At 40.4% G+C, this 24,431-nt stretch overlaps 1 protein-coding gene across 1 annotated transcript in view; it reads right to left on the bottom strand.

The window, feature by feature from the left end:
- The window catches only part of Ppp2r3a (protein phosphatase 2 regulatory subunit B''alpha), a 139,133-nt gene extending 115,014 nt beyond the window's left edge, over nucleotides 1–24,119 (bottom strand). The window contains exon 1 of the mRNA XM_075964865.1: nucleotides 23,990–24,119. The gene's annotated coding sequence lies outside the window, so the exon portion shown is untranslated. The remainder of the gene's footprint in view (nucleotides 1–23,989) is intronic.
- Between the last annotated feature and the right edge of the window lie 312 nt (nucleotides 24,120–24,431).

The following is a 24,431-nucleotide window of genomic DNA, read 5'->3' as shown; positions in this document are numbered from 1 at the left end:
CCTCCCTGAGATGGAAGCTTCTGAAGAGCTCTGTGCTGGGAAAGAACACAACTTCACTCACTTTTTAAACAAGACAATCTGGGTATCATGATGACAACAAATGACAAAGAATAACAGTAAAAGAAAAAAAAAGGAGACCAGAAAGGGGTTTCTTGAACAATCTAGGCAAGAATGATGTTGGTCTGGACCAGTTAGCGGAAGACAAAGGGTGAAAGGAAGGCCAAGACTCTAGATGTATTTTGAAAGTAGAGGCAATGAGATAGATGTGCAGGTTTTGTGGGAAAGGAGGTCAAGAATAAATCTTTAGGTTTTTTTTTTCTCTCTCTCTCTCTCTTTTTTTTAAAATGTGCTTTGAGGGCTGGAGAGGCGACTCAGCAGTTAAGAGCACTGGCTGATTTTTCTGAGGACCTGTGTGCAAATTTCCAGCACCCACAAGGAAGCTCATAATTGTTTATAATTCCAGTTCTAGAGGATCCAACATCCTATGGCCTCTGTATATCAGGCATGCAGGTGGTACACAGATACACATGCAGGCAAAATACTAATACAGATAAAATAAAAAATTCAAATGCTATGTTTTGTTTTGCTGAATAACTAGAAGATGTGAACAGATGTTAGTTAAACTAGGAAAACATCAGAAAGGACAGATTTGTTGGTGGGAGGAGGTATGGTGGTGGCATATAAGGTAAGGGTTCCATGCTGGATGTCAGTTTTTAGGATGCCTATTAGATATTAAGTAAGGGTGTCCAACTCCAAACAGAACTGAGACTGTAGATTAAGGGAGGACTATGGGCTGGAGATCTGGCAGGTGGATCTCTGTGAGCTCAAGGCCAATTTGATCTACATATAGTGAATTCCAGACCAACCAGCACTATACAGTGAGACCCTGTCTCTTAAAAAAAAACAACAAAGTTTGGGAAAGAGGAATCAGCAGAAGAGACTGAACAGTGGCTAGGCAGAGAAAAATTGTAATAAACCTAGTTCCTATCTGATTCAGACATCTCATATCTTCTAATACTCATGAATCCATGGTAGGTTAACGTAAATGTTTAGCGAGAATGAAAGCACCAGCACACAAATCAGGAAAACTCTTTCATCCTTCTAAATTACTGATGAGTACCCTAAAAGGCAAACGAAGACGGTCTTTCAAAGAGAAACCAGTGAATTCGTGAGAACATTAGATAAGCTCTGAGAAATGGCAGAGGTAGATAGACATCAGTGCTGTTAAGTGGTAAGTCAGACTCTGTTCCTACTCCTGGAATTATGGGGACAGAAATATGGTGGTAAAAGTTTAAAAAAGAGAGAGAGAGAAAGAAAAGAAAAAATTACCATTAAAATATAGAAAATTGCTTCAAATGTTTTCTGTGACGTTTATATAAAATAAAGCAAAACTTAGAAGGGAAAGTGAATGTAAGAAGTATTGATTTTTAAGCTGGGAGAGAAAAATGGATATTTTCATGCAGAAGGGAATGACTCTGGAGAAGAGGAAGCTGCTGACCAGCTACTAGTTCTTTCACGGTAACAGGAGAAAAGGCAGAGCACATGGATGGCACTACAAGTGGGTAATGGTAGCTATGATCTGAAAAGGCCTTTTCTGACTCAGTGGAGTAAAGACAAGGACTTCTATTCAAAGTAAAAAGTGGGAAGGAGACAGTGACCATAAGTGAGTGAAGATATAAACAGTCACCCTGGAGGAAGTGAAACCAACAGCAAGTGACGAAGGAAATGTATGATTGCCAGGCAACATTAAAGGTCAACTTAAGGTCATAATCATAGATTTAAAGTATGATATAAATATGTGCATGTACCATATATATATACACATATATATGTGTGTGTGCGTATGTAATATATATATATAACACACACACGGTTTTATAGGCATGGACCAGGCAAAGAATTGGATTTAATTGGCCCTATGATTTAAGCCATGCAGCTGAACTCAAAGATACCTAAAATGAGAAAGTACAGAATACAATGAGAATGCACACCATACAAAGGAGAGGTGGTAATGAGTGAACATGGATTCTAAACGTACTTTTCATATCCCTGAAACTCTACTCCTTCTTCTGAGCCTATGGAACTCATAGGCAGCTAGCACCAAAATCTTCATATCTTTGACCACATCTCAGAGACTTTCAATGTCCTCCACCTTCCTGGACACCCCCGTAAGGATGCAGCTTTTTTAGCCCTTTTAGAGGAGGACTCTTTTCTTTCCACACTCCTCAAATGTAAGGGAGGACTGGCAAGTGCCATTCTTATTCCATACTGCTAGTTACAGAATACTCTCCCTTTGTCCTGTACAAAAATCCCCTGCTCTGAGTCACTTATCATCAGGCTCCATTGCCCTACTACCTTTCCTACTGTAGCCATTTATGGCTCTACAAGGTCACCCTTTTAATTCCTTGGTAATTTTAGCTTCTGGCTCACTGTCACTCCAATACTATTTCTGTCATAATTCTTATTGATTTCAACATCCAAAAAGAAAATTCACCTGATATCCTGGCCTCTTCATTTCTTGACTATTTCTACACAGTAACACTGATCCTGCTCTCTTTCCTATCTGAGCCTCCTTTCCTCATGGTCACACCCTAATCAGCCATCTAAGAGTAAAGTTTAATATTACATCTGAAGTTACATCTTTATTGTTCTTGTTGCTTTGACTTTTATTTATTTATTTTTAAATAAGATTTATGTATTTATTATGTATACAGTTCTGCCTGCATGCAAGCCTGCATGTCAGAAGACGGCACCAGATCTCATTACAGATGGCTGTGAGCCACCATGTTATGGCTGGGAATTGAACCCAGGACTTCTGAAAGAGCAGCCAGTTCTCTTAATCTGAGTTATCTCTCCAGCCTGTTGCTTGGTTTTTAAGACAGGATCACACTACATAGACTGGCTCGCCTCAAACGTACAGGCCTGCTCAGTCTGCCTGTCTCTGCCTTCTGAGTACTGGGATTAAAGATATGCACCACCATACCTGGCTTTTTTTTTTTTTAACTTTCCAGTGAGGCTAGAAAGATGTCTTAGTATTAATTTATACGGTAGATTTACCTACATATTCAGGTTATATGATATAGTCTGGCTCCAAGGCTATAAGTCTATAGACTTTGTTACTGTATTGAATATTGCTGGGAGTTATAATATGTGATAACTAATCTTTGCTGTCAACTTGATGGAACTTAGAATCACATGGAAACATATCTGGTGTAGGAGTTCCTTCTGTTTGTGTGTTGCTTTCATTGGGCAATGAATAAAGAAACTGCCTTGGCCTAGTTGACAGGACAGAACTTAGGTAGGCAGAGAAGACAGAACTGAATTCTGGGAAGAAGGGCAGAGTGGCAGACGCCATGGATCTCCTGCCAGAGCCGGATGCTGGTTAGAATCTTGTTGGTAAGCCACAGTCATGTGGTGATACACAGATTAATAGAAATGGGTTAAATTAAGATGTGAGAATTAGCCAATAAGAAGTTAGAGCTAATGGGCCAGGCAGTGTTTAAATGAATACAGTTTCTACGCGATTATTTCGGGTTTAAGATAGCCGGGTGACCAGGACAACAAGCAGCCTGCTCCTCCTGATACACATACCTCTAGGGATGCCTATCAGGGTGTTTCCAGAAAGGTTAAGACCCACCCTGAATGTAGGTGGCACTATTCCATAGGCTGGGGTTACGAACTAAATAAAGAGGAGAAAGCCAGCTGAGTACCAGCATTCATGTCTCCCTGCTTCCCAATGGTAAAAACTTGCTCATGTTCCTGCCATAATGCCTTCCTTTCATAGTAATCCATCCTGCTATGATGGACTACATCATCACACACTGTAAGCCCAAATAAATTCTTCTTTTAAGTTGCTTCTTGTCAAGTATTTGGTCACAGCAGTAAGAAAAGTAACATATAACATAATGGTGAGTACATGTACATCCAAACAAAAAAGACATATTCTCTGAGGCACTTATCACACATGGAATTTACAGGACTAGAGTTTCTCTCAGTGGTCGTGAGAGAACTGTCAGTGAATGTGAAGCCTCAGGGCTTTATAAGGACTATACTTAGACTACAGTAAATTTATATTTAAAAAAATGATTAAAAATTAACCTTAGCTTCTAAAGCATATTTACCTTTTGAACTTTTGATTTTCATAATGAGACTCAACTTACAGACACACTGCACAGTTGTATAAAAATATTTTCTTAGCTTAAGTCTAAACAGATTCAGTTTATTTTCAAAGATCTTCAAAGACCACTAATGAGCTTCAAATTGTTCCATAAAACACAGGGGTGACCATCCAAAACTCATCCTATGAATCCTCTACCCTAATAAAAAGGGAAGCTTTAGTTAATTTTCCTGGATGAACATAGACACAATATTTAAAAATCAAATTCAACAACTCATTATAAAGATCATTCATCATGATGAAACTGGTTTTATTCCAGAGACACAAAGAGGTTCAACAAATACAGATTAATGAATATAATACCACATAAACAGAATAATACATAAAAGCACATGGCCATCTCAATCTAGAAAGATGAGCAAAATCATATCTTTTTAAGGAAAATGAATGGAAATGAAATGGCAAATAAAATAAGCTAGACTTGGAAAGGTAAGTTCTTCCTGTTTATTATAAAGGGAATCTAGACAAAAACAAAGATAGTATGAAAGTAAAAGAGAACTATTACAAAACAGGAGAGAGAAAGTGAGGGAGAGAAAATGGAGGAGCTCACATCTCTATCCAGAAGCAGGAGGTAGAAAGCACACTGAAAATGGTATGAGTCTTTTGCAACATTAAAGCCAGTCCCAAGTGCCACACTTGCTCCAACAAGGCCATACCTTCTAATCCTTCCCAAAGAGTTCCACCAATGGGGACTAAGCATTCAAACATGAGTGGCAGTTTCCCCTTCCACAGCAGATTTGCTTGCAAGTAGACTGTGCCTCAGAAATTCTCCTAGTAACAAAAATCTATCAGTGTTGGGGGGGGCATCCATGTTTTCAAACTTTATCTTATTTTATTTATTATTATTTTGGTTTTTTGAGACATGGTTTCTCTGTGTCCCTGGCTGTCCTGGAACTTGCTCTGTAGACCAAGCTGGCCTTGAACTCACAGAGATCTGCCTGCCTCTGCCTCCCGAGTGTTTGGATCAAAGGTCTTTGCCACTAATGTCTGGCTGTTTTCAAACTCAAAAAAGAGAGAGAGAGAGATTATATTTTTATTTTAAAATGTGTGTCCATGTGTTTTCTGGTAGATTATGTGTCCACAGAAGGCAGATGTGTCAAATGCCCTGGAGCTGGGGTTATGAACCACCTAATGTGGGTTCTGGGAACTAAACTTGGGTTTTCTGCTGCAACTCATTTCTCCAGTTCCATTTTCAAACTTTTTAAGGATTATGTTGAGGTCTAAATAAACCCCTCACTGTGAATTTCCTTAGCAGTTCTTTTTTTCTTCACATATAGTTTCCTTTCCTTCTTTTTCTTCTAAAGCTATGGTGTATGAGGCAATAGGATTTTTTATTTTTAGCTCCAGTATAATCTTTTAGGACCACATTGGGTATGTGGTGGTCTACTGTTGCCAAAATATTATTATGTGGTACATGAATGTTCTCAAATATATTAGGACTAGGTTGAGAATAGAAATGTAACATCTAATTAAATTCTTATGCCAACAATAAACCAGTGTTACCTAATAGACAAGGATACTGAGGCCAAGATAAAAATAACAAAACAACCAAAACCTTAAATCCAACACTTGGTCATATTATCGAAAAAATTTAAGAAGTTTGACTTGAACCTAAAGCTTTCTAATGTCTACAACCCTTTCCTCCTTCACCACCACTGTGTTAAGTCTAAATGAATATGGAGAATCAGTCTCTGCTGTAGTTCCAGGTTTCTTGATGTCTCTTAATAGGAAGAAGGAAGGAGGAGAGACATGCACAGGAACGGAGCACTTCAATGGATAGAACTTAGATCAAACTTTTTAAACTCTAATTTTTCACAGTGTCTTTAAGAAGTAAAGTTATGACACAAAACAGCTATATAAAATAAAATCATAACAAATCAATGGGGTAAAACTTATGACTTTTAAGAGGATGAATAATGTTCAATGCTCTTTGAATGTCACACTATATTATCAAACTTTGTAATTATAATTAAAACAAAGAGCTTGTACAACAATAAAACTGACTATGACATAATTAAAGGCACATGAAAAAGCAGAATCATATCCAGAAATAGAACACCATGTAAAACATGCCATAAGGCCAAGCATAAAGCTTAATTTAAAAAAATAAAAACAAGTGACCTGTGAGATTAAGTCGACAGGAGGGAAATGAAAAAGGCACAAGGCTTTAAATGTGAAAAAATGCAAATGTCAGGGTAAGAAAATACAATTTAAAGAAACTTAATGGAAGAGTAAAATATGAAATTCAATTTGGAGAAAACAAATTCAAGGATGAAGATTCAGTGTCAAAAGTTACTGAACAGAAAAAAAACTTAGAAATATTTTCCATTTATTCATAAAGTATTTATTAAGTATTTGCAGCACTACTGTAGTTTCTCTGTGAGGGGGTGATGGGATTCAGGAGGCAATGTGATGGGTCAGGGAAGCAGAAGCAGATGAAGCAAGAAACCACTACGTAGCATGCGTGAGGACCCTGTGGTCCAGTCCAATGAAAGAGTTGAAAACTTGGTGTGGTGGCACACATCTGTAATACCAGAAGTTAGGAGGTTGGAGGCAGGAGGACCAGAAGTTCAAGGTCATCTTCCACTACACAAGTTAAAGGCTAGTCTAGACTACATGAGGCTCTGTCTCCAAAAATAAAATGAGTAGTTAGCACCAAATTAAACAAAATCATTCCAAGAAAACATTTGAATTACCATCTCTAGCAGTAATTCCAACAAGAAATATTTAATTTACTTTGAAATTCAATGGAATCCAATTTGGAGAAAATATGATAGTAAGTAAGATCATATTGGAAGGAGAAAGAAGAACAAAGTTCAACTTCAGGAAAAGTCAAAGAGGAGACAATGATGTAGCCCATCCCAAAACTCTGGAAGAGGCATGAAGACAGAGAATATAGTCAATAATTAGAGAGCAAGAAAGTTGAGAATAAACAAGAGTTGTGTTTTATATATATAAGCAAGCTTGCACAATAATTTAAACCATTAATTATATAATATATGTTATATAATATAATATATATAAGCTAGCATGGAATTAAAACCAAGTAAATATCAATGGCAAAGAAACAATAATAAATGGGAGTAATCAGAGTCCATTATTATCAGAGTCAATGCATATATTTGAGGAATTAGTAACTGGTAATTGATACACTATCTACTATGAAGTTATTCAAAATACACAGCCAAATAAATATTTGGGGAATTCACAAAATTCACACTATCCATAAAAATAAATTCCAAATGAGTTAAAGACTTCAGTCTGGAAAATATATAAAAGTATAGAAAAAAGAGTCTAGTTTATCCCCAACATGCAGCTAATACACAGCATGAAAATGAAATTTAAAAGTATCTTTTTAATGTTAATAGCATAAAACTAACTAATTAAAAAGTTACTTTAAAAAGTTTTGCACCTAAAACAATACAGGCTATTGCTACTAGTTTTCATTGCTACTGGAGCAAGATGGAAAGATTCCACTACTAGTATGGTGAGACTGCACTTTGGTCACAGAACATAGAAAAGTGAAGCTGAAACTGAGCTAGAAACTTCTTCTCTCCTGGCTAGCTTTTACGGTGATAGAAAGTGTCATGCAGATTGTTATGGGAGGAAAGTCATCAACTGTCTTACTAAATAAGCCCTTTGTGCTGCATTATCAATCTAGCTGACAAGATAAGCCCATTAGTGTACTAGTGGCATGGCTGCTATTGGGATCACTAATCACTTTCTGATTAGATTAGAGGCCTGCTCTATTGGAAGGAATCAACAATAGCTGGTACAATAAACCTGGTCAAAAACTCTTGGTCAGGGATGTCACAGAACCAAATGGGCATGCATTTATCAAAGTACCTGGTTTATAAACAGGTTTATGCCTAATGATTAATGCTGTTTTCAATTTTGGTCAGAAAAGCCTTTTTTTTGCAATGGGTGGCAGTTATTATATAGATTGATTAACTAGTCAATGTGTTGAACATTAGTGATTGCTGAATGAGAAATCTCTGTATCAGTCCTTCCAAGGCTCAAGGAACACTATAAGAGTGAGGAAAAAGAATGTAAGACCTGGAGTAAGGAATAGAGTATTGTAGAATATTATTTTTTGGCATGACATGAACTCACCGCAACTGCAATTTCCTGCAAGAGACCAACCAGTACAAGATGGGGCCCGTCAAGAGGGAGAAATGGGGAGGGGAAATCACAAGGTTCCCAAGCTTCCCTAATGAGTTACTGGCAATTACTGTCTGCTAGGGTAAGAGGATACATTTTCTTCAGTGTTGTAGACACAGCTAAGATGTCCATGTTCCTGTAAATAACTGTCTTATATTCATGTATGTAACCCTCATTAACTAATTAGGACACAAACAAATAAAGACATGAAAGTAGGTGACACATTGTAAGTTGAGGAGAGGAAGGGGGCCAGGGAGTGTGGGAGGATAATGAGAAGGTAATGGGAGGATGAATATGGAAATATAGTTTATATGTATAGACGTAAATATAAAAAAATCCAAGCCAGGTGGTGGTGGCACACATCTTTAATCCCAGCACTCAGGAGGCAGAGACAGGCGAATCTCTGTGAGTTCAAGGCCACCCTGGTCTAAAGAGCTAGTTTCAGGACAGCAAGGGCTGTTACAGAGAGAAACCCTGCCTTGAAAAAGCAAAATAAAACCCAAAACTCAAAAAACAAAAAACCCCAAACCATTATCATGTATAATTAATAAACTAATGAAAAAGAATTATATGATCAATAAAAATGTTTCATAAAAGCAAAATAAGCAAATGTAGTGATATTCTGTTTGTAATCTAACAAATAAAGCTTGCCTGAAGATCAGTGTGCAGAGCTAAGCCACTCACTATTAGACATAGAGGACAGGCAGTGGTGGCACTTGCCTTTAATCCCAGCACTCAGGAGACAGAGGTAGACAAATCTCTGTGAGTTCAAGACCACCTGCGCTACACGAGATTGAATCTGTCTAAAAGAGAAACAGAGCTCACACAAAGGTGATCCCAACACTTGGGATCCCACTCCTTTAATCCCAGCTCCAGGGAGGTGGAGACAGGAGTGAGCTCAGAAGCAGTCTGAGGATTCATAGAGACAGGATTGTCCCTTTAGTCTGAGCATTATCAGAGGTAAGAACTAGTGGCTGATTGCTCTGTTTTTCTGATCCTTCAGTTTTCACCCCCTAATATCTGACTCCAGGTTTTTATTACTATGACCAATTAGAATTCGTGCTACAAGCAAATCTGATATCAAAACTAACAACTTAAAAATACCACAAAGGGTTAGCTCGCAAACAAAGGGCTAACCCTTTGTGGGGTGGGATGGGGGTAAGGGGAGATGGGGAGAGAAAAGGTAGAAGGGAAGGAGGGGGGGACTTGGGGAAACAGGAGGATTGGGATAAAGGAAGGTTGGATAGGGGAGCTCGGAACCACAATTCTTAGTTAAGGGAGCCACTTTAGGGTGGGCAAGAGAATTGACCCTAGAGGGGCCCCCAGGTGCCCAAGCTGAGGTCCCCAGTTAGTTCCTTGGGCAGCTGAGGATAGGGAACCTGAAATGACCCTATCCTAGAGCAATACTGACGAATATCTTGCATATCATCATAGAACCTTCATCTGGTGATGGATGGAGATAGAGACAGAGACCCACACTGGAGCAATGGACTGAGATCCCAAGGTCCCAATGAGGAGCAGAAGGAGGGATAACATGAGCAAAGAAGTAGGGACCACGAGGGGTGCACCCACCCACTGAGACAGTGGAGCTGATCTACTGGGAGCTCACCAAGGCCAGCTGGACTGTTACCGAAATAGCATGGGATAAAACTGGACTCTCTGAACATGGCGAACAATGAGGGCTGATGAGACGCCAAGGACAATGGCACGGGGTTTTGATCCTACTTAATGTGCTGGCTTGGTGGGAGCCTAGCCAGTTTGGATGTTCACCTTCCTTGATATGGACGGAGGGGGGAGGACCTAGGCTGGGCAGGGAACCCTGACTGCTCTTTGGACTGGAGAGGGAGGGGGAGAGGAGTGGGGGGAGGGGGAGAAGGGTGGGAGGAGGGGGAGAAGAGTGGGAGGAGGGGGAGGGAAATGGGAGGCTCGGAGGAGGTGGAAATTTTTTTTTATTCTCCTTTTATCAATAAAAAGAAAATACCACAAAGGGGTAGAAGTCCAACAGAATAGAAAAAAATGTTTGCCATTTTTATAATAAAGAATGAGTATATAAAATACAAATAAATAAATATTTTTATGCTGCACACAAATAGGATGTTTTGAAAGCATATCCAACCAGTGTTTTATCACATGGGAGGGTAACTACAGAATTAACAATAATATACTGGATGCTGTATGTGCACATACCACGACCCCTAACAGGCACACAGTCAAATCTACCTATCCACTCTCACACACAAAAAGGAAATGTATTAAAAATTGAAAAATTAAATAAATAATGAATTATTTTTAAATATAATAAATCAAGAGAAAATACTGCAACCTCTTAGAACACACCAGAAGGCACATATAGAAGCCTGCAGGTTTGGACAAATGCTGGCTCAGAAGATGTTTCTGAACTTGCTCAACACATTATTTTCCTATTATGTCAGACCCTCTCCTGCCTTTAATGCTCATATCCAGGTGGTGTGGGCCTCTATTTACTTTAGGAGCACTCACCATAGGGTTCCAACCAGATCTGCCAGAAAAGCACTAAGGTTGTTAAGACGCACCAAGTTCAGAGGAGACAAAATGCTAACCCCCGAGCCATAGAGCTTATAGGAGGACATAGTATGGCAATAATACATCAGTACTACTCTCAATGGCATTCAGGGCCTCAGTCCTCACAACTGTAAAATAGGGAATACACCTGTGAACTACAAATAAAAAGAACTGTGCCCTGCTATGCTATCTACAGTTTTAATGGCATATTCCACTCATAGCCACTAATCTTGGTTTTTAGGTTTTGATCTCATAGATAGGAAGTTTTTAATTTTTTAAATCCAGTTAAATGACAGTTAAAGATAGGTAAATAAATAAGGAGAATTCACACACCTATTATCCTAGCACTTAGGTAACTGAGTTTCAGGCCAGTCTGGGCTACATAGTGAGACCCTGTCATTGGAGGAAAAACAAAACCCCAAACCAAAATAGAATAAACAAACAACAAGAAGAGGGATGACCTCAGGCACTCATCTCAGATGTCGGGCAGAGAGAGTAACCATCAGAGTCCTTAGAGTGCTGAGAGGCAATCTGAAGAAGAAGAGAGGAACTTCTAGGAAAAGAGAGGACTTGGACAAAGATCCCAGGGAAATGAGAGAGAAAGCTCTATTAGAGAGAATGCAAAGGTCTGAGGTAGGCATGTTGGGAAAAGGGTGTTGTGACTCAGTCAAAAACAACCACAAAGGAGAATAGAGGATGAAGTCAGAATAATACAGGCGTGTGTGATCGAGGTGGAGGGGATGGGGCTTAGTGGTCCTTCAAGGTTAGCCTAAAGCCTAGGAGGAGAGGATTTAACTTTCCACAGAGCACTGAAAATTATTGTTCCTGTGTTAGTAACAGTTTGTAGAAGAGAAGGGACACATCAAGAAAAAGAGGGTATTGGAATGGTGCAGAGCAATGTTCTCAGCCTTCTTGATGCTACCACTCTTTAATAAAAACACTTCATCAGGGTCTGGAGAGATGGCTCAGTGGTTAAGAGCACCTCCTGCTCTTCCAAAGGTCCTGAGTTCAATTCCTAGCAACCTTGGTGGCTCACAACCATCTGTATTGAGATCTGGTGCCCTCTTCTGGCCTGCAGGCAGAGCACTGAGAATAATGTATACATAATAAATAAATAAATCTTTAAAAAAAACACTTCATCATGTGGTGATCCCCAACCATAAAATTATTTTTCATTGCTACTTCATAACTGTCATTTTGCTACTGTCATGAATCATAATATGGTGTAGGAGGTCCTTCTGTCTTTGTGTTGCTTTTATTGGTTAATAAAGAAACTGCCTTGGCCTAGTTGATAGGGCAGAACTTAGGCAGGTGGGGGAGACAGAACTGAATGCTGGGAGGAAGAAAGGCAGAGTAGGAGAGACACCTTGGAGCCGCCAGAATCTGACATGCCGAATCTTTCCCTGTAAGCTACTGCTATGTGGCGATATAAAGATTAATAGAAATGGGTTAAATCAAGATGTGAGAGTTAGCCAATGAGAGGATAGAACTAAAAGGTCAAACAGTGATTTAATTAATACAATTTCTGTGTGGTTATTTTGGGGCTAAGCTAGCCGTGCGGCCAGGAAGAACAAATGGGCCCGCTCCTTGCACCAATAATACAAATATCTATGTTTTCTGATGATCTTAGGTGACCCCAAAGTGTCACAACCCACAGGTTGAGAATCACTGGTCTGAGCAAGACAGAAACAATGAAGATAGTAGTAGAAAGTGACTTAATCTAATGACTCAACACTTTGAAGGTAGACTCAACAAGACAGATGACAGATTGAACATAAAATGTAAGAGAATCAAAGGTGATTTAGGGTTCTTGCCCTGGGCTTCTAGAATAATGAAGCTACTTTTTACTGAGATGGGATAGGTTATTGGAAATGTAGCTTTGAAATAAAGCTCTGTAGCCTTCAACTTTTCAGAGGTTAGAAAGATAATGAGAAACTATGGAGGAAAGCTGAAGCGGAAAAAAGCCTCAGTAAGGTAAGACGAAGTAAAGATGAAGTGTGTTATACGTTTAGTGAAGAAAGCATTAACAAAAAAACTAACAGTGTAAGATGCTGTTGAAGGAAGACAGAGAACTGATTCATTCACTGGTTAGCAATGTGAATGTTAGTGTTGAACTAGTTTGGCAACTACATCAGTGGAGAAGAGTCCTAATTAGTATAGATTCAAGGCCTAATTAGTAAGAAAAGAAAAAAAAATGAGTCACTGATTGGATAACTGTGGAAGGGATAAGAGTTAGAAAGATTTCGATAGAGTCAAGAAACTCTGGTGAATACAGCACCTTGTATCACAAGGTACTGCATTTCCAATACCAAAAACAGAACAAAAACAAAAACACAGTACCTGGCATATACAAGTTACTAAGTGAATATCTGTTGATTGACTGAAGTCATCAGATATTTTATCAAGAAGCGGCTTCTAGAAAATACAGTAAAATATTAGGGTTCTTGGTTCAATACGGAAATCTGGCCTTTTACTTTACTGCTATGACTGAAAACTTCCTAGACCCTTATACCTAAAATAGATGTCCCAATGTTGTGGAACAATCTTTTTGTACTGTGAAGATGTGTCTTTGCTAAGATGCCTTCTGATTGGTTTAATAAAGAGTTGAATGATCAATAGCTAGGCAGAAAGGGGTTAGATGGGACTTCTGGGAAGAGAGAGAGGGAGGTGATGAATCTTGGTGTGATAGAGACACCAGAAGACATGGAGAGGAAACAGGAGGTGAAAGATGAAAGAGAGCTAAAAAGCCACAAGGCAAAATGTAGAATAATATAAATGGGCTACACCTTATTTAAGTTATGAGCTAGTGAGACAAGCCTAAGCTATAGGCCGAACTTCCATAATTAATAATAAGTCTTGGTGTCATTTTTTGTGAGCTGCCAATCCAAAGCAAAGTCCAACTACATCCCATAATTTGAGAACAAGGACAGGATTTGACAAATCCCTTTTAAGTATATATGTTCAGTTCTAGATATATAATATCATCTCTCCAACAACTTCCTATATCTGAGGCCCCTGTTTAATGACTATGAAGCCAGCATGAGACGTGCATAACACCACACAGCCTCTTCCCACAAACAGTACCAGACACCAGGATATCCATTTGCAAAAGAATGAAGAGGGGCCTCACTTCCTATACAAAAGTAAGCCAAAATGGTTAGACCGAAATGTAAAGACTATAGGGGTAAATTAATGTGATCTCGATGGTGACAAGAGCATAAAGACAATGACAATAGAAAAGAACTAAGTTCTTTTCTGCAAAGGCAACTATCAAGACAGTGAAAGGGCAGCTCACAAAACTGGAGATTTTCAAATCACATATGTGATAAAGTCTAATATCTAGAATGTATAATCAACTCTTTTGTCCTTTTTCTTCATTTTACTTGTGTGTGTGAGCACATTTACACAGGTGTCTGTGTGCATACAAAGGCCTCAAGATATTTCTGGGAATCTTCCTTAATTTAGCTTTCATTTATTTTCTTTAAATTATTCATTTATGAATAAACAAATTTATTTATGTATATGTGTGCTTGTCTGAATGAGTTTATATGCAGCGCATGCATGCAAAGAGGGCTAGAATTACAGTTGATTGTGGGCTATGGTGTAGATGCTGGGAACTGAACCTGGGTCCTCTGAAAGAGCAGTAAGAACTCTTAACCACTGAGCCATCTCTCCAGCTCCCCACCTCATTGTTTTTAGGTAGGATCTCTTACTCAAACTCAGAGCTCATCAGTGTAGTCAGTCTTCATAACCAGCTTGTCCTGGGGATCCTGTCTCCACTCTAAGGTTGTAATTATAACTTATATGAGTACTAGGGTACTTGCACCCCAAGTGTTTTAACCACTGAGCTATCTCTCCAGGCCCCTATAATCAATTCTTATAATTCAACAACAAAAAGGCAACACAATTTAAAAATAAGCAAAAGAAATTTTTCTTCAATAGAAATTTTTTAAAAAGAAAATACCAAATAGCCAAGAAATATATGAAAGCTGTTCTATACCATCAAGTCATTATGTAACTGCAAATCAAAGCCATACTGAGATACTACTTGAATCCAGTAGGGCAGATGTCTACAGCTTAAAACAATGAAAACAACAGGACTAGCACTGCCAACAACAAAGAAACTAACACAAAATAACGAGTGTTAGAGAGGATTCAGGGAATTTTCAGATACTGGTGTGGAAAACAGTTTGGTGGTTCCTTAAAAAACTCAAAGGCTGACAATTTAACCAAACAGAGTTATTACCTAGCATGCACCAGCTCCTCAAAATAATCCTTAATACCACAAATCAAACACCTTAAACGAAAGAATTACCATATAGTCCAGCAATTCTATCTACCTTTACATACCAATGAACTGAAAATAGGTATTAAACAAAACCTGTAAACAAATCCTCTTAACAGCAGTTTAGAAGATCCAGAAAGTACAAATGACCCAAATGCCACCAACTGATGAAAACAAAGTGTGGCAAATTCATAATTCAACCAGAGAAAGAAATGAAGTATTGACACACACTATGACATGCAATGAGTCTTGTAAACATTGCACTGAATGAAAGAACATGCACACACACACGCACACATACACACACACACAAGGTTTCTATGAAATGTTTAGGATAGAAAGCAAAAATGGTTGTTGCCAGGAATTTGGAAAGAAAGGAATGGAGAATGACTGTCTAGTGGGTTACAGAGTTTCTTTTGTGGGTGATGAAAATATCTGAGAATTAGATATGGTATTTGCAAATTCTGTAAATTTATCGAAAACCACCAGTTAAAATAATTAATTTCACCTCAATTTTAAAAAAAATTACGAACTCAGGCCTTGCATCTAAGAACTTAGTCTAAGGACTCAGCTCATCCAGTCACCCATGCTCCTCCACACACCACAGGAGAACTCATCAGCAATGGCTATTCACCCTTCAGGTATGGTACCTAACCACTGTTTTATGTGAGAATTCTCACTGCTGCAAACGTACATACAAATTTCTAAATAAAATTATTTTCTAATAATAGATTCTTGGTACAAATCATATTGAAGCTATGTTTGCTTCATATATATGTTGCCATCCTATATATGTGTGTGTAGTATTTATATATACTATATGGTATACACACACAACCCCCCACACCTATACTATCCATCTAACTGATATATCAGTGATAGCTGTGGGTCTCATGCCTAAAAGATACTATTTCTATATGCAAAAGAGTACAGTAATAAAGTTTATGCTTTCAATGAATAAACACCATTTTTCACTAATAATCTTTGGCATTTCCACTTTCTATGCTTTCTGTGCCTTTTGTTTGCTTATTTTGTTATGTTTTTGTGAAGACTGCAACTCTTAGACACACTGAATTAAAACTGACCTTTAAAACCTTCCGTGCCAGACTAAGATCGCCAATGAAGAAGAAATAGAATGGGTATATTCATTTGCATGACAACCAGTCTTTTTTTCTTATTGATTTTTATAGAGCTCTACATTTTTCTCTGCTCCTCTCCCTACCTCTCCCCTCCCCTTCAACCCCCCCCTCAGGTCCCCATGCTCCTAATTTACTCATGAGATCTTGTCTTTTTCTACTTCCCATGTAGATTAGATCTATGTAAGTCTCTCTTAGTATCCTCATTATTGTCTAAGTTCGCTGGGATTGTGATTTGCGGGCTGGTTTTCTTTGCTTTATGTTTAAAAAAAACTTATGAATGAGTATATATGATAACTGTCTTTCTGTGTCTGGGTTACCTCATTATAAATGATGTTTTCTAGCTCCATCCATTTTCCAGCAAAATTCAAGCTGTTGTTATTTTTTTCTGCTGTGTAGTACTCCATTGTGTAAATGTACCACATTTTCCTTATCCATTCTTCGGTCGAGGGGCATTTAGGTTCTTTCCAGGTTCTGGTTATGACAACCAATGCTGCTATGAGCATAGTTGAGCACATGTCCTTATGGCACGATTGAGCATCCTTTGGATATATACCCAAAAGTGGCATTACTAGGTCTTAAACAGTGACTCTGAATACTCACAGTACAACATTTATACATTCTCTCCCACCTTCCATTCTTTCTTTCTGGACAGAGTCTCACTCTTCCACCCTGTCTGGCTTGGAACTGGTGTAGACTAAGGCAGACCTTGAAATCACAAAGATCTACTTGCTTCCCTCTTCCAAGTGCTGGGATCAAAAGCCTGCACCATCATGCTCAGTTTTCACAAGTCTTTTTGATACCAAAGTGTGTTCAGTTCTCTTTCTCTCTGATCTCAACGAGGGCATGCACCTCCAATTTACAGCCACCCCATCAATGATAATGATTTCAAAGAATGAAAATATTTACATGTATGTAACTGGAAAAATCAAGTTCTAATATCAAGTTAACTGGAAAAAAATACTGCAAAACTGCTCCTGGGAATCTGACAAACACACATTTCCTAGCACAGCCAAATACTCCATTTTTAATATGCAAACAATCTGGTTTTTGTTCATCACTTGAATGGAAGGATGATGTCAGGGTTACTGGAGCCCAGATCACTACTGGCCTTTAGAAACTCTTGCCTTTCTAGATAAGCAAGAGACTTACAGCCAAATTACTAACATCTAAAACAAGTCCTTCAGGAGTCTTCAGGTCCTAGAAAAATACCTCATCAGTGAAAAGCAGTCTTCAAAACAAAATGCAAAGAAAACCCCCTCTACAACGGGGAGACAAGTGATCAGGGACTGTCTAGCTACTTCTCTGAGAAGTCAGTAGGGTTTGGGTACTCAACATACTGAGTATCTGCTATATAGCCATAGATACCAGGCCCTCCCTTACCACATCTTCTCAGATAAACTTTTTGAAATCTTTGTTGATCTAGGATGGAAATAAAGCACAGAGGTAGAGCACTGAGCATGTGCAAAGCCCTGAGTTCAATCCACACTGCACGAAGACACAGATGATTTTGAACATTCATTATTTTCTTAGGGTGTACTTATTTCAATCTGGTTTCTACCTTTTCCATTCCAGAATGGCTCTTGCTGAGGACAAAGACGTCCATCTTCCAAAGTTCAACAGATTATTTTCAGTGCACTTAACTACTTTTTCTTTAGGGAAGCACTATCTTTTTTTGCCTTTATGGCATACCCTAAACTACAATTAGATTTTTTTTTCAGACAAGGTTACTCTTAACAACTCTGGTTGTCCTGGATTTGTTTCAGTCTTCCCAAGTGCTGGAATTACAGATGTGTACCACCACTGCTTGGCTACTACAATTAAATTTTTAAAGAAAACATATAAAACAAAGATCAAATATGTGTTACTATTATAAAATATTTTATTCATTTATTGTTATATGTGTATGGGTATTTTGCCTGAATGTACATGTAATCATGTGTGTGCTGGTGCCTGTGGAGGCCAGAAGAGGGCATTGGACCCCTTGGAACTAGAGTCATAGTGAACTGGCATCTGGGTGTTGAGTCATCTCTCCAGCTGCAAGTACAGTTTACTTTTAAAAATCTCATTTAAGTACAGTGCACTTGCCTACATGCAAACCAACTTTTTCTGCCTAATTGAATCAGAAACTCCATATTATGTATTCAGTTGTCACATACCTAATATCAAGCAAGGTGCCACCTCATCGTATCTTCCTATTTACTTTTCATTATCTTATTCTAAAACAACAACAACAACAACAGCAACAAAACACCAAAATTCTGAGCCCATTCTGTTGCTAATCTTGGGTCAGTGGAATCATCTGAGGAGCATTTAGACAAGGCTGCCAGCACTAAAGACTGCTACTTAGAAGCCATCTAGTACTTCAACAGCAAGTACCTGGCCATCCAGAGCTACCTGGCTAGACACTGACTACAAAACCAAAATACCACCACTACCACACAACACAAGCACACAAAACAAACAAACCCAACACTGCAATTAAGACCAAATAAATACAAACAAATTGCTCAGATGAACCTCAGCATTAGTTTTTTTTTAAAGTGTGTATGTGTGTGTGTAAAAATGTGTTCAGGGGAGTATATGTGGTACATATGCACATATGCATGCTGGTGTGGTGTCCATGTTTATACAGAGAAGCCAGAAAAGGTCAACAGGGTCCCTCACTAAACTTGGAGCCATGCTAGTGGCCAGCAAACTCCAGTGACCCTCCTGTCTCTGTCACAGCACTGGAGTTACTGATGACTGTACTGTCATGCATAGATTTTGACATGGACACTGGAGATTCCAATTCAGGTCCTCATACTTGTGCAGTTATCTTCTCAACCCCAGCATTAGTATTTTTTTTAAATTATTCAGTGTTTCCAATGTAAATCCAAGAAGAAAATCACACTCTCCCTTGACCAGGGATTATACATACATTCAAAATCACACAACATTAGGTCAGCAAGTTGGTTCAGCTGGTAAAGCACTTATACTCAAGCCTGAGTTTGATCCTCAGAACTGTGTGGAACATCTCCATGCATCTTCAGTGCCAGCACTCCTACTGTCAGATGGGAGATGGAGACAGAGAAAACCACCAGAAAGCTCATGGGCCACCAAGCCTAGAGGTGGCAGTACAGGAAAAACAGCAAAGACCCTCCATCAACAAGGATATCCAACCCCTGAAAGACCCTACATCAACAAAGACCCTCCATCAACAGGGATATCGAACCCCTGAAAGACCCTACATCAACAAAGACCCTCCATCAACAGGGATATCCAACCCCTGAAAGACCCTACATCAACAAAGACCCTCCATCAACAGGGATATCCAACCCCTGAAAGACCCTACATCAACAAAGACCCTCCATCAACAGGGATATCCAACTCCTGAAAGACCCTACATCAACAAAGACCCTCCATCAACAGGGATATCCAACTCCTGAAAGACCCTACATCAACAAAGACCCTACATCAACAGGGATATCCAACTCCTGAAAGTCATCTTTTGACTTCCACATGTGCACACACACTCACTTGCAAATACAGAAGCAGAGGCAAAGCAGGGCAGGCAGAAGTTTTAGGGTGTGGCTGACTGGGGCCAGTTGGGACTAAACCTCTGATCACTGTTGCTTTACAAGAAAGAGCTTAACGTGTCATTCATTTTCTCTCTCTTCAAAAATCTTGATTTAAACATAAGGGCAACTAGAGCAAAATTAATGATGAAACCACCTCATGTACAAAGTAAAACATCGGTGGGAAAATTCGACACTGGCCTGTTGGTTTGAAACCTCTACTATGACTAATTTCACCCATACACTTCAACTTAAACCTAAAAATGTATGTCTCCAGTTCTATGCTTTTCCCCCCATGTGTTCTGAACTGTCAAGTGCATACAAGACATGTTTAAATGAAAGTTTAGCATCCCAATGAGAACGATGACTTATGTCCACCTCAAAACTATCCTTTTGATGGCCTCTATTTCAGGTAACAACTCCACTATTCACAGTTTTGGGCAAACTAGTGCTCTGGAATTCATCCTAGGATGGTTCTTTTTTAACCCTTAACATTTGTGCCATTATCTTCTAAATGAGTGGTTCTCAATGTCCTAATGCTGTGACCCTTTAAATATAGTTCCTCATGTTGTGGTGACTCCCAATCACAAAATTATTCCATTGCTATTTCATACTGTAATTTTGCTACTATTATTAATAGTAACCTAAATATCTGCTATGCAGGATATCTGATATGAAGACCCAGGGGGTCTTGACCTACAGGTTGAGAACTGTTGTTCTAAATCCTATCAACCATGACTCTTAAATACATTTCATACATACATGTATTTCTTTCTAGCTCTATTGCTATTATCCCAGTCCCAGTTATCATCTTTTAATGTTTTAGCTACCTTGTTCAAATCATTTTTTCCATATGATGATCTTTCACAAACATATTTGGTCCAGTAATCTTATTTCTATCAATTTACCCCACAAGTATACTCATACACATACGAACTGGCATATTTACAGTGCTCTTTATAATAAATTAAAAACATTTACATGCTCATCAATAGGAGAACATATACATCAAAATGGATAAATTCCCAAGGGACTATTAAAATAACAGAGCACAGTGGGTTACCATTTATGTAAACAGAATGCCTATCCAAAAAAAAAAGTTCAGAATGGTAAACAAAACTATTACCACTGTCTATCTATTCAGAGGCATAGAGGAAATAGTGGCTGAACAGAAGATACTGTGATATAATGGACCTGGAGGAAAGCCAACACTGTTGGCTTAAGTCCCTGCATGAGTCTAGAGGACGGCTGGACTGAGAAATCAATCAGTAGCAGAGAGCTTCCACCTACTCCCCTACTCGTTTTATATCATTCTGCTCCTAACTCTTCAAGTTCCAGCCATACCAGCTTCTGGGTTCCCAAGAAAAAACTATTCTTTTAGGATTCACAGTTCTTCCGTCTGTGTAGCATACTGTCCCCCAAGCTTTACTTAGCAAGTCCGTACTTATCCTTTGAGTCCATCGCAAATGTTACTTCCCCCAAAGAAACATTCCTCAGTTTCCAGACTAGGTCAAGATGAACATTTTAGGTTCTCAGGGAAACCTGTACTTTGCCTTTCAGAATTTAACACAGCTGTAATGAGATAACTGTATAATTACACGTTTACACCAGTTACCTCTTTAGACTACACAGACCAGAAATGCAGATATCATACCAGTTGCTTTTCTCTTTGTCTTCCTAGACCTAACCTGCCATCCAGTTAACAAAGTAGGCTGCCACATATAAAATGAGCGACTTTTCTTGCCCTAAGGTTAGGAAAGCAGACAAAGTCAACACGTCAGCAAACAAGGGCAATGCAGTCCTGGGATTAAGGACAGTCATTTTACTGTGATTAAACAGTCATTTTACAATAGTAGTTTTCAACTATGGAAAACGTGACCCTTTCCGGGGGATACAACTTGGGGGCCGAATGACCCTTTCAAAGGGGTTACCTAAGAACACCAGAAAACACAGATATGATTCACAACAGTTGCAAAATTACAGTTATGAAGCCGCAATGAAATAATTTTATGGGGTCACCACAGCATGAGGAACCATATTTAACTGACGCAGCATGGGAAGGTTGAGAACCACTGGTCTAGAAGCGCTTCTGATTGTCATTAAGTATATGTGTAGTACGATACTAGTAGCTAGGATTCTAAGTCAGGAACGTGGCTAACCATCCTCTATTGCACAGGCTAGCCCTCCATAACAAAGTATTATCTGATGTAAAATGTCAATAGTACCATGGATGAGAAACCCTGATAGGCAATACTTAAAAGTCAATCCTACTCCTTGCTCTGGCGGTGTGTGTGTGTGTGTGTGTGTGTGTGTGGTGTTTGTTGTTGTTACTATGGTTGAGGGCGGTGGGGGTGGTGACTGAAAGGACTGTCAAGAGGAGTGTCAGAGTTGAAAAGCTTGAGTTACTTGTTGAAAGCTGACAAAGGCCAGATCACTCGGAACTATCCTGATCAGAACTGAGTCGCTGAGTTTATCACCTTCAAATATCCTGTACTCCATAATCGCCCAACCCCTTTATTCTCTTCCTGCTCAGGCAAAACTTCCTTTCTCTCAGGATACTTGGTTTCGCTGAACCTCACCACCAGATGAATTCAGACCAAGATAAAGTCAGACAGCCCCTTCGCTATGTAGAATGCTAAGCACAGTGACAGTTACAATGTGCAAATCTTATGCATGGAAGTAAAGCAGTAACTGTTTACTCTTCAGGCTGTCAGTGTATAAAGCTATCACTGAATCCAAAAACAACACTGGTCCTGGTAAAGACTTCTCCAAAGGCTTTCTATTAAAACAAACAAACAAAACGCACCAAAACTTTGTATTCCTGATCTGAGCTTCCAGATTGCATAAAAGATCCAAGGTCCCCTCTCCCCCAGTATTTCATGACATAAGTCTGTCAGAAATGACCAGAGAGCCTTTTGAATGCAATAAACGTAAATAAATCGCGTGCAAATCAGAAGCCATCTGTAGATTTTTTTTATTAAAAAAAAAGCTTTCAGCAATGGAGACCAGTGAAGGAAATTGAGATAATTTTTAACGATGCCAAGGAAAAAGCCCTGTGTTTTACTACACCACGAGTCTGCTGCCTGCTTAGCTGGACGCCCATGCTCTGACCTAGTATGGCAATTTTTAGGGTCCCTGGACTTGATGCTCTGTTTACAAGAAACTGAGGCCAGACACTAAAGAAGAACAAAGAAAAATGCCTGGCACCAAAGAGGCGGGGGACGTTTTGTACATAAATGAAGATCCGAGGAAGAACTCTTCTTAGATTTTGAAAGGCACTACAAAGCATTCCCTTCGCTAGCGTGTTAACGCGTTTATTCTGTGTTTCCAAACTATTTTCTACAAAGAAAATGTCTTATAATTTACAAACAGTAATCCGTCTCCCCCACCACCACCCCTCCTCATTTGCAGAGCATCGAGAAGGATAAAATTTCTTTAGGCTTTATCAGAGTGGGAGGAATGGAAATAATGTGAGCACTACACAGTTCCGAGGCAACATCAACTCCAAGCCCGGCCAGCTGGTTTCCATCGAGCGGTCCCCAAGGAGAACGCCTCTCCAAGGCGGCGGCCGGGCCGGCGCGACCGTGGGAGCCGCCGAGGCCCTCGCAGCTCAGCCACTCGGCCGCCCTCTACCTTTGTTTCAGGTGCCCCTGTTCCCCGAGTGGCTGAGATCCCGCCCGCAGCCCCGAACGGGTGACACATCCTTCTTTGGCCAAGTCTGGCCGAGGTCGGGCAGGGGGCGGGGAAGGAAAATAAAGCCTCAGCGCCGAACGACGTGACTCTCAGTTCTTCCAGAACCTTGGCATTAGCTGCCTTGCCAAGCTTTCCTGTTAACGAGTTCCCGGGCCGGGCGTCCCGCGAGGTGGGAGGCGCCGGTCACCCTGTCCCCCGGCCTTCTCGGCGGGACACTCGGGCCAGCGCTCTCCTCCGCCGCCGGTCCCGGGAGTCCTCCGGCGAGCCTGCGCTCCACCCGGAGTCCCCGCACCGCGCGCGGCCCCTGCGGCCAGGCCAGTCCCCGCCCCCGGCCCCGCCCGCCCCGGCCTCCGCGCGCCGCCCCTCGGCCTCGCCAGCCCGCCGCGGGCCGGGGGCGCAGACAGAGAGCTGGCCTACCGCCCCGTGTCCGTGCACCTACCTCAGTGCCCGCCGCTCCTCCTTCCGCGGCTGCCTCGCCTCTCAAGCGACGCGCCACACACCGCCCCGGCTTCCCGCAGCGCGGGGTCTGGGCCGCTTTCGCCGCGCGTGAGGAGCCCAGGCCTGAGTGCGCCCCGCCCAGCCGCCCAGCCACCCGCCAGCGCCTCGGCCCCGCCCACCGGCCCCGCCCACCTGGCGGCCCCGCCCACCTGGCCGCGCCTGGTCCCCCTGAGAAAGGGGACCCTGAGGGGCGCCTGGAGAGCCGCGGCGGCAGCAGCCGCCGCTGTGCACTGCTTTGTATAACGGAGACGGCGAGTCGTCCTGTTTGGCGAAGGAGTTTCATGCTAAAAGTATGCGTTTTATGATGGCCATCATTGTTTTTATTGCCCTTTTTACTGTCCTCTTCGTTAACTGTCTACCCTTCTGGGAGTTTATGTGAGCCA

The sequence above is a fragment of the Microtus pennsylvanicus genome, chromosome 3 (genome assembly GCF_037038515.1).
Source record: "Microtus pennsylvanicus isolate mMicPen1 chromosome 3, mMicPen1.hap1, whole genome shotgun sequence".
Lineage (NCBI taxonomy): Eukaryota > Metazoa > Chordata > Mammalia > Rodentia > Cricetidae > Microtus > Microtus pennsylvanicus.
Note: the sequence above shows the minus strand (reverse complement) of the source record. Positions and strands in the feature narration are given on the sequence as shown.